Below are 11,535 nucleotides of genomic sequence, written 5' to 3'. Positions count from 1 at the left end.
GTAATGTTTTTGTCTTTTGTTATGCAAACAATTTTTGATAGTTTACTCATATAACAATGTTTGGAATTTAGCTTGCTTGGGTATCTTACAAGAGTAAAAGCTCCCTGTAGATGGCTTTTAAAAATGGAAATAGTTGACCTTTTGAATGACATTTCTCTAGCCAAAAGCCCTTTCTTGCTTGTACATTTTTGGTGTGAAAGTTTTGCCACAACTCTTTTACTAATATAAATTTCCAAAAAAAAATTACTATATTTTATGTAAACTATTATAACATTAGATTAAAATTAAAATAAATTTGCAATTATATATATTTAAAATTTAATTTATTGTAAGATTAATTTAATTATTTTATCTAATTAAATTAACCATTTTTATCCAAAGTAATGGTGAATTTTTGTATTTTTTTAGTTTAATTCAAATTAAAATATTTTTATCTCCAACTTGGTTTAAATATAATTTAATTAACCGGAAAAAAATAACAAAGATAAAATTTCATCACAAAAATAAAGAAACTAATAAAATATTATATTGTTGAATGCCATCACCAAAAATTAAGAATTATGATTAACTAATATTGTTTATATTAACATACATATCTATATGTATGTGTTTAATTTTAATTAATATATACAATGGTTTATAATTAAATGTATTAAAATATATTTTTAAAATAATAATAAGTCATTTTAAATTGAAAATATTGTGAAAAAATTACAGTTCATGAAAAAAACTAAATAAAAAAGAAATAAAATTAAAAACAAAAGATTAGTAACTAATAGAAATGGAAGTTACTAAACAACCATCAACCAATTACCTTACAAATAAATAAATTTAAACAATAATAATAAAAAAAAAAAAAAAATTGAATTATTAATATTAAATTATGGATAAGCGTCATAAATTTTCAGTCAAAGACAAATTAATAGCCAGTAAAAAACAATTATACCAGATAAAATATTTGTTAGAATCACACATTTAAGAAATTTAAATATTTTTTAAAAATATTAAATTAAATACATTCAAAAACACCTTAAAAAAATTAAAAAACACCAGTTTTGAAGAAAAAATCACCCCAAAAAACAAGTTTTAAAAAAAAAATCACAAATTCACTCATCTTTTTTATAAATTCTTAAAAAGGAAAAAAATAAAACTAAAACTTAATAGATCACGCCCCTGATCGGGTAATTAGTAATCATATCACTTTAGTTTTTCACGGGTTGCAAATTGCAATGTTTTATGGCCATTGGCATCTGCGTTTTTATGTGAGTGGTGCAAAAGACGGTTTCAAGTTAAATACTATTTGATTGATAAAAATCAGAACAACTCTGGTTAAAACTTGGATATTTATTGTGGGGCGGCCTGGACAAGTTCATTCCTTTTTGCTCGACGGTGAGGTCCCCACTGCGCACTACTACACCGTTCCAAAAGATTCTAGCGCACAGATACCTTCACGAGGAGGTCGGCGATAAAGACGGTCCTCGATCCACAGCACTCCAAATTTTATATTCAACAACCGCGGAGCTTTAATTATTTCATCACAAATATCTGTAACGTTTTCCCTGGTTGTGATAATCCTGTGGAGCAGTGGAATTAATTGATGGTAGCGTGTCTGTTTTCGGGACTTGTAGCTCAGACGTGTATACAGAGGAAATTAGTTCGATTGGGGGTAAGACGAAGGTGATTGGGAGTGGACTCTGAGCATGGAGGTCGGTCACCGGTGACCTTTTTCTCGGGAGTACAGAGATTAGTGTGAATCTGATGGGGATGCGTACAATGACGTGCAGGTGGCAGGCTGTCTGCACGCATCGCCATAGTCAGACTTGTGCGGTCTAACAGTGACAGCAACATGGAGATGGAGTGTCCCTCGTGCTCCATAATATGACTAAGGGACTGGACTGGAGTGGGCAAAATAACAGTGGTCCATGTGACAAGGGCTGGGCTTGTGTTGAATTTTACGGCTATAAGCATGGCCAGGGGGATCAATATTCAACCTTGTAAGGGTAAATCAAATCAACATGCATTTACTTCTTCCATGAAAGTGCCGGAGTGTTGTCCAGTCCTTTGCTTGCAAGTACGCTATTGTCTTCTTTTGCGAAGAGAACAAGCTGCTTCTCATGCTTCAGTCCTTATCTCTATTATTGAATTGGTTCGGTTAGGGAATAGTCTACTGTTACTTCATATGTTACCTACATGTTAGATTATTTACCTGTTACTGCTTGGTGTAACTGCTCTTGTGATTGTACGGGTTTGTGCAAGCTTCTTTACCAAATAATTTCATGCTCTTTATGTACCCAACACTGATTCCACGCATGATGTGCATCGCTCCTTCCAACATCCCTTCAAAGCAGAGCAGGGACATGGCTTTTTAGTAACATACCATGTCAAAAACCTAGCGCCAGCTGGTGGGCTGCTTTCCTCTTCACTGTACAACTTTTACAGACCACGCACCAGCCTGGTGTGATTGCTACCTTCATTATTCTGATAACCCATCAATTCTTATTTTGTGTTTAGGTGTGTAATCATCCAATGAAATTTAAATGTGTAATCATAGATTACACTTGGTTTATATTCGTTAGATTTCATAATCTACAATCGAATTAAGTTCAAAATCATCAAATTTGCATAACAATGTTAATGTTCTTTAAAGTTTATGATTTTCGAGGAAGAAAATAGATTTATGGTTGATCCAGTGTGCTTCAGATTATCTGATATTCTTGATCAATTTTGAAATGATTAAACCCTTTGAAACACGGTGGAACCTAACTAAAGCCAAAAACTAATGCATTTTGGAATATGGTGGAACCAAGCCAAGCCAAAAAATAGTGCACCTTAACGTTCCATGGTACATTTGGAATGGCAAGTTCCCTAGCCAAAATATCCAATATTCATAATATATGTAAGTGAATCTTGACAACCAAAGGATAAGTGTATATCAGACCTTGGTTTAGTTGGGTCTCACACCCAAGTTTAAATGGGTCTGTGCTATCTTGGCCTAGTAAAGGGAAGTCATGAGCTTTAGATTTTGTTTGAGGTTGCCTTATCAACAATGCCTGCATTTGCTTCTCCAGATTTCCTTGGCCTGTCATTGTGCTTTGAGAAAAAATGGGCAGTGTTGAGGATGCGATATTCATGGCAATGGTAGGCCAATAACTCCGTTCAGAGGCGACGATTACGTGCTGCATGGCTTGTTATGCAGCGAATCCCGTTATGCTTTTCCACGGCTTTCTTGAACTTAGTGCTCAGGTGGTAGGAAATGTTTTCATAGCGGATCTGGGTACAAAGCTCAAGAAAGCTGTGGGAAAACATGAAAGGATTCAGTACTTGATCGGGAGAGGTAACAGAAAACTCGTTGAAGGTAAAGTTTGTACATGCAATTTTTGGATAATTTGGAAAGTAGTTTCTATTTGCATCTGGTTGAAGTTTACTAGCCATCTTTAGCTCACAGCGCTGATTATGAAATCATTTTGTTCGTGGGTGTTAATGAACTAGTGGCGAAGTTACAAACAGTGGCTGCATAAAGCACTGGCGAATTTTAAATTTAGCAATGGTAAGTTTACAGCTAGACTCTTCTAATTTTCCCATTTTATTTTCGTCTCATTTCATGGATTTTTATGGTGCCTTCTTTCTATTCTAAGATTTTTCCAGCGCTTATCACATGCATATTTTTGTTCATGAGTCGTTTTGGTTGATGTTACTTTCTTTTAGAAACTGTAATGATGAGGTCCTTCATTGTATTAAGGTGTTAAGATGATTCTTTCATTTCCACCATATATCTTGCCAGATCCCATGCCTGTTCATTCAACTAAGAGGATTTCAAAGCCCTGTTTCCTTAAGGATTAATATTACAAATTAGTTGCTGCTTTGAAGGGTTTCAGTTTTTTGGCAGTCCACTATCTTTTCTTTCTATTCTGAGCTAGCTTTCTGATCTGTATCTAGTCTTATATGTTCGATGTTTCGGTTCACTATTACATTGGCACTTCATTATCCTTGTAGGTTGGTTTAGAATTAACTTATATCGAAATTTCCAGATCTGTGTGTAGCGTTATCATATTGGGTAGCTTTTGCAGCTCACTCCTGGATATACCCTTCTATTTTATATGTTGCCTGTTTCTATTAGCTTTTACATATATTACAGAAAGCGAATCATTATCCTTTCATGCTTCTTTAGTTTGACTCTTCTACCGAAATTTCAGATCTGTGTCTAGGGTTATTATACTTCACTCCTCGGAATACTCTTCTCGCATGGGGAGTTCTCTCTGGACGATAACATCTAGCGTTTGTTTCTTTCATTTTAAGCTAGGCGGTATCTGAGAAAGACTTTTCTATCGCTGTTGACTCCCAACGTTATTTAACTTGGTTCTAGGTTTACTTACAGGTCATTGGAAGAAGATTCATCACAGGTCATCGATTCATCGCTCAGTATGGATATCTGGTTAACCTATTGCGAAAAGTTGAATTTTATGCGACAAGGCAGAATGCGAAGAAATCCAATGGTAAGTAGGTTTTAGTTGTTTTTTTGGTTCCTCCACGTGCGGTAGATCCAACGATTTTTTCGCTTATTTACCCACACGCTGCGTGTTTAAAGATCTCGCCACCCAGTATCCAAAGGGCTCGGCGCAGAAGGCTTTAGGCAGGGCCCATTAATTAAATCTCTATTTCTTCGGTCCCCTTGCATTTGATTCGATATCTTGTTGGTCCGATAAACATGGAAATGTTTACAATATTCAGGATGATTAGTTTTTATAAATAGAGTTTCGGGATTTTGATTTACAATTGCATTATTGCATTTGATTCTTTATTTTGTTGGTCCAATAAACATGGAAATGTTTACAGTATTCAGAGTGATTAGTTTTTGTAAATAGAGTTTCAGAATCCAATAAACAGGGAAATGTTTACAATATTCAGAGTGATTAGTTTTTATAAATAGAGATTCAGTATTTTGATTTACAATTGCATTATTTTCTATAATTTTAGATAGTAGATTTTCCTTGTTATCATGTTTAGCATATTCAATATTCTTATAAGGTCATGTAATATTTAATACACAATAGGATAGAACTAGATGTATGTTTGGTTGGCTCTTTGATGAAAAGTTGAGTGGGATTAGATCAACTAGCCATCTACCTTTCGTTAATATTAATAATGAGCCATTCTAAAGGAGAGAGAGGGCTTAGGAAATATTTTACAGCAGTAGAAATCGAATCTAATTAGCAGCCGCGCCAACACGAGGTTAACAACACCCTGCTCATTTCTTTACAAGATGGTTTCAATCCATTGCCAATAATATATCATCCATCTTAATCATAAGATCTTATCAGGGTTCATGAAGCATAGAGATCAAACTAAAGTCGAACTTATCATGTCTGGTATCAATGGGGTTATTCATTCTAATGGTATTAGAGACTGTATTTGCTGTTAACCTAATATCTGTTTCTATATGATTATATATCATGGTCCACCCTTATTTTTCTGATAGTTCTATAAATTTTACCAATTTTAAGTGCAAAATATATTGTATATGTTATATTATCATAATTATCATATAGAAACAGATATTAGGTTAACAGCAAATATAGATATTTTCTATGGGTTATATTATTTATATTGTTTGAATTATTCATTTATTTACATTGTAAATAAAGATACAATAGTATGGACACATTTCATAGAAATGGAGAGAAACCTTTCTCAACTATAATTTGAGTATAAAAGATGTTTGGTATGTAAGTATCTATAAAAAAAAAATTATTATTGATTATAGTGTAAATGACTTTCTAATATTAGTTATAACATAAAATGCACACTAAGTTAATGATATTTTTATTATAAAGTGAGGTTTGATAGTCTCATCTAAATTATTTCTCATTTTGTATTATGGTGTCCTATTATAGACAACAAGGCTTTTTAGAAATTTGTTTTTAAAGTATGCTATGAGAGATTGAATTTATCCATATTAAAATGATTGGTTTTGTGATATTAAAATGATTGGTTTTGTGATATGTAAGGTAAACTCCATCTTGATTTACTTTGTGGTAGAGTTCCTGTTGAGGAAATTATTAGAAGCTACATTAAAGAGCTCTAGAAGCTCTTTCTTGGAAACACACACGCATGCAAAATATGACCAAATTGTTTCTTTTTCTTTAATTCAATTAAATAACTCATGTTCAAAATATTTAGAGATATGGCCCATAGCTTTATAAAATTACCTTGGTGGGCTTTAACCACTAGTACCTCGAGTATGTGGCTGACAAATAGGAATTGTTATTTGCTCCACATGGGTAGACTTCCTTGACTTGTTGATTGTTGCTTATCTAGAGGAGATCATCTATGAAGAACCCAAAAATATTCTCATATGTTCAACCTCAGTGATGCCTATATGTGGATTATAATATTGAAGGATCTCAAAGAGATTGTGCACATATGAGTTGGAAGTGATGTGCATTTGCTACTAACACTAACTTGTGTAATGTGATTTTCTGTCCCAATATTAGACCGCCAAATTTGTGATTGGTTGTAGATGACCCAATTTAAAGCTAAAATGACCACCCCCAAATAAGCCTAGCTTTTCTCACCACCCAAGTTCCCATGTACCGGAAATGGGTAAGAGCTCATGTACTAAAGTTGGGTGAGAGGGAAAATGTATCTATATGCCAAAAATCTAATGTATAAAGGCCCAGCCCACTAAGTGACTACCCAATATAAGCCTCCATATGTGGTCATCCATAGTTGACAATCAACTCGTGTGGCCTCCAAGACACTCTCAAGATCTCAACACTTGCGGGGCATAGTGGAGGATCTCACTATTTTCCACCACTATTACATTAGGAAATAAATGAGGCTCGTGACATTAATAATATAGCTAAGTGGAGAAGGAAAAAAAATGAGGCCCATGACATTAGTAACTATGGCAAGTGGAAAAAGAAAACCATCCTCTTTATTATTTATCTTATAGTGTTTATATGAGCAATGCTCTTCGATGATCTTCAAGGACACGGGGATAATGAAAAAAGGATGTAAGATATTGTTGGTTATTGATGAAGGTGACATCTCCAACTGCCCTTGGTCTCAATCACTAATCATATCGTCGAGCCACTATTAATTTTGATATGTAGGACATATATCCTTTTGTCTACAAATGAAAATTCTAGATTTTATATTTCATAATTTCTTATTAGTGATTTACTTGAGGACTAAGTTTTTGATTAAAAAGACACAAAAGGAAAAGTGTTATTTATCATTCTTGTCTTTCCTCAAGTGGCAAGAAATGTTTTGGGATATAGATTCCTCTCAAAGAACTACAGATTCTTCTTAATTCCAACAATTCATTTGTGGTAATTTTAACATTGTAGAATCCCAAGAAGATAAAGGGGGGGCACTCCCCATGTGTATGAGGGTTGGTGAAAATGAAGCTCAATTAGTTCTAAAGGCCAAACATGGGTTTTTTACCCTAATTACAATGGTAAAAAATAATGATTCATGTGAGGTGCAATTCACTTGACCAATTTTTGAAAAGGAATTGAATAGATTTACCAAAGGCTTTTCTGAAGATAAAGCTTCTTATGACACCATCAAAGGGCATGTATTTCATGTTGAGCACATTTGTATTCTTTCTTATCACTAACCCATTTGGTTCTCTCTTATAGGATGTTAAAAGGTTGTGCATGGAGTGGACCTAGTGCATCTTGAATGTTTCTAATCTCAAAAGCCTAAGCAACATGGCATGCATCTACATAGAGTGGATCCTTGCCCCTCATCAAATGGGAATTTTGGTTAGGTGATCAAGTGGGAAGATGCCATATCTAGAATACTGGCATTTTTGCAAGGCATGGGGTGAATAGCTAAAATTCCTCAAACGAAACTACACCATACTATTAATGGACGAGAACCATCATGTTAGGGGTGCATAAATGCGTGCTTGATTAAATTAGATTAAGTTGAAGGATACACCTACCAAAGTCTTTTTCAAAGCCCTAGCCATCAAGGAAACCAAACAACCTATCTATATCCTCAAAAAAATCATACATCAAATAAACAAAAAAAAGTAATAAAAATTATATTGATAAAGCATTAGTGTTTTAATTTCAATATCTCTAAACAAACCAAACAACCCAAAACCTCTTAATTAATGTGACTTACAATATATTATTTAAATTTCAATATTTTTATAACAAACCAAACTACCCAAAACCTCTATATTGGTGTGACTTAAATATTTTCATGGGTATGAATTACAATATTTTCATTCTCCTTAAGCCTCTTTTTCCACCTATATGTTGTATTTTCAAATTCTTTGAATATCTTCTTTTTTCCACTTATACTCATCACACTCAAAATCAATATATATCTTAAACATTTAAAGAGTGACTTTATTAACTATTTTAAACTATTTTATTAACATTTTTTAATTTTCTTTATTATTGGTGGTTGTGTCTTGTAATATTTTCAAGGCACCCAAATCTCTTTGATCTTGGATTTTGTGTATCTTGTATCTTCTTTCCACTTCTGCTCTATTTTTAAGTTTATTTTTTCCATTTATGACCCGCACACTCCCATTATTACATTTATGATCCTCAAACTCCCCTAATTTTTAAGTTTATTTTTTCCATTTATTACCCTGAGGGCTAGAGCTAACCAGCCATATATTGGGTATTTAATGCCCTCAGAGCAGCACGTCACTTAGCCCGATAACACGGGAGCGGTCAAATATTATTTAATGCTGAATTTGCTCGCTCCCGTGTTATCGCGTTAAGTCGCGTGCTGCTGTGAGGGCATTAAATACCCAATATATAATTGGTTAGCTCTTTCCTTACCCTCAAACTCCCCTAATTACACTTATGATCCTCAAACTCCCCTAATGACAAAATTAATGCAAAACCATGACATGTACGTAGTGCTTTGTCTTTTGTCGTTGTGGAACCTTCTTAGAGTGCTGTGTCCTTTTTTTGAAGGATGCAAATATGTTTCTATCTCTGTTATGCAACATCCTTTCCACCCCTCTTCAACAGGGCTCATCAATATTTCTTCTATCTATCCGACTCAATGCCATTATGCGTCTTACACAGCGATAGAGAACAATTCCAAATTCCATCTCTGCAAGTTTGTCTCTCACAAACATAACCAAGTTTGCAAAGCTAGAATTGCAAAAGGTAGAGCATACATAGTTTTATATGCAAAGACAAACTTCAAAGACATCTTTCTGTTCATTCAAGTTGCTTCCTCTAACAATCTCCCTCCACCAACCCTTCGACCTCGCTCTTTTTCTTCTGGCAACATCTCATATTTCCAAATGAAATATTTGTAATGCTAATCAACCGAACCTAGTCCCAACTCAAATGGCAAAAATAGCTTCTTGCAAATAGCATCGGTTGGTGCAAAGAGAAACGGTGACAGTTAGGGTTCGTGCAAGGAGTAACTCCATTATTGTGCAAAGAATAACGCGTAGTGTTTGTGAAAATGGAAGGGTGCCAGTATAGGAAGCATCGAAAAATGTGAAAAATAGAGCGATTACGTGGTGAAAGTAGGTCGCTATTAATATTTTGACTTTATAATGTATACCATTAAATATTCATCAAAATTACATCTCGTCCATACATTTTCGATTTTTCATTAAATGATTTGATTATTCTGACCTTAGGACGCCTATAGTTGTAACGATTAACATGAATGCAGGCTCGTACAGAAGGCATGAAGCGAAAGAATAGAAATGGGGCTGGCGGAGCAGGTACGAAAGGGATGGAATTTGACACGCAAATGGCTCATCGCATAGTGATTTGTTATTAAAATATAGTCAATTTTTTTCTTACTGGTTAAGATTTTGTATTAAAATGACCACATTAAAGTTGTGAAAATCTTCAAATTTGACAAGTGCTTACTATTTGACGTTCTTAACATATAAGATAAAAGCTGAACTTGAAGATGAAACCACATACCATGAAACCAAGGGAGATAGATAGGTCGTCAGATTATGGTAGACCTGTGGTTATAACATATCCAAGGAGTAGGATAAATAGCAGAGTGGTCCCAGAGAAAGCGAACCTGATCTCTGAGTGAGTAGAGAAAATGTCTGGCTTGTAAGCCTATGTGTGGCTGCCATGGCCTTCGGCTTGGAGTAGAAGCATTAATAGTCTACCGAGTCAGAATAGTGATAGACGAATTAGGTGGTTCTACAACATAGACAGAGAGAGATAAGAGGATGTGGCGCAGAAGCACAGAGTTGATTAGTGTGATTGTAATTGTTACTGCGTATTGTAAACCAGTTTAGTAAATTAATTTTCTTTGATATGACAATATATTTTGAGATATCTGTATATGACATGTTATGCATTACCTTCTTGTGTTGGATTGTCCTAACGCCATGCTTTCCATTCATTCATTCAGTGGCAATTAACATGCTTCTCTTTTGGGCTCCTCTCATTGTCATGGACAGGTAATAAATTAATCACCAGTAAGTACTTACGACCTTATATTGCTATATTATTTTCTAAACATATTGATGTTTAACACATTTTTATAGCATTTTCAACACCCTTCTTTACATCGAAATTTTATACAAAATTTTGAAAAAATTAATGACCATTGTGGCCAGGCCTGGACGATTCCAAGATAAGATAGAGCTATCTTCATCTGTAATAATTCCTCGTATCTTATGTAATTTTACCAATAACGTGTAACCATATCATATTAATTTTCGCACTAAAGAGAGGGTTACTTACTTGATTTTGATGACTAATTTTCTTAGTATTAAGTAATTGACTAAATTTGTTTTTTTGAAGTGTAAAGTTTGACTAATGGTTTGCACGTTGAGAGATTTGATTCCTTTGGGCATGCAGGATTAAGATGGATCTAGCATATAAATTTTTTTGAATATCTAATTATTTTGATCATTTTAAATATGCTAAATATGTCTATAAGATTAATTTGGTCAATTTAATTTTAAATTTGCTTAGTTAGCTCAGTTCAGTTTGTTGGGTTCAGTTTGTAAATAAAAATTTTGAGTGCAAAGTGACAATGTAACAATGTTATAGAAAATGTGAATAATAAGAATATAGTCAATTACAAACAACTTTATTGTGAGCAATTTCAAATTTTTTTCTTCTAATGTTATTATTCTCACACCTATTAGTTTTACAATTTCCTCATATCGATCATATGAAAAGCGCAGTTGAAATCATAGACCATTCAAATATTTAACTCAGTCTATTGTAGTACCTTGTCTCCTTTGATATTTATAATAGTTTTCTACAAAGTCAATCATTGTGACTTATGGAGTATTAAACCCCAAACAATTTTCAATGGTATTTGTTTTCTATTACCTCGTTTGAATGCAAAAATGATTAAACCCCAAATAATTTTCAATGGTATTTGTTTTCTGTAGAAACTTTTTCTACAAATCATCCAGCTCCGATACCATGTAGAAATTTTTTCTACAATTATCTAGCTTCGATACCATGTAGAAATTTTGAATAATTTAACACATATTCACAGAGATTATCCTGATCATACAATTATAAGCGGAACATGTATAATACATAATCT

At 33.7% G+C, this 11,535-nt stretch overlaps 1 long non-coding RNA gene across 2 annotated transcripts; it reads left to right on the top strand.

The window, feature by feature from the left end:
• Positions 1 to 2,988: 2,988 nt before the first annotated feature.
• Positions 2,989 to 10,226, top strand: LOC149232480 (uncharacterized). 2 transcript variants are annotated; one of them, XR_016247540.1, is made up of 4 exons: positions 2,989 to 3,355; positions 3,490 to 3,547; positions 4,376 to 4,493; positions 9,670 to 10,226. It is a non-coding gene; the product is annotated as an uncharacterized LOC149232480 (long non-coding RNA). The 2 variants fall into 2 exon arrangements; XR_016247541.1 differs by lacking the exon at positions 9,670 to 10,226 and having other exon boundaries at positions 4,376 to 4,752.
• Positions 10,227 to 11,535: the final 1,309 nt, after the last annotated feature.

This window comes from Pinus tabuliformis, chromosome J (genome assembly GCF_031772625.1).
Source record: "Pinus tabuliformis cultivar Carrire ecotype Pingquan chromosome J, CPIR1, whole genome shotgun sequence".
NCBI lineage: Eukaryota > Viridiplantae > Streptophyta > Pinopsida > Pinales > Pinaceae > Pinus > Pinus tabuliformis.
This window is presented reverse-complemented; position numbering and strand designations above follow the sequence as displayed.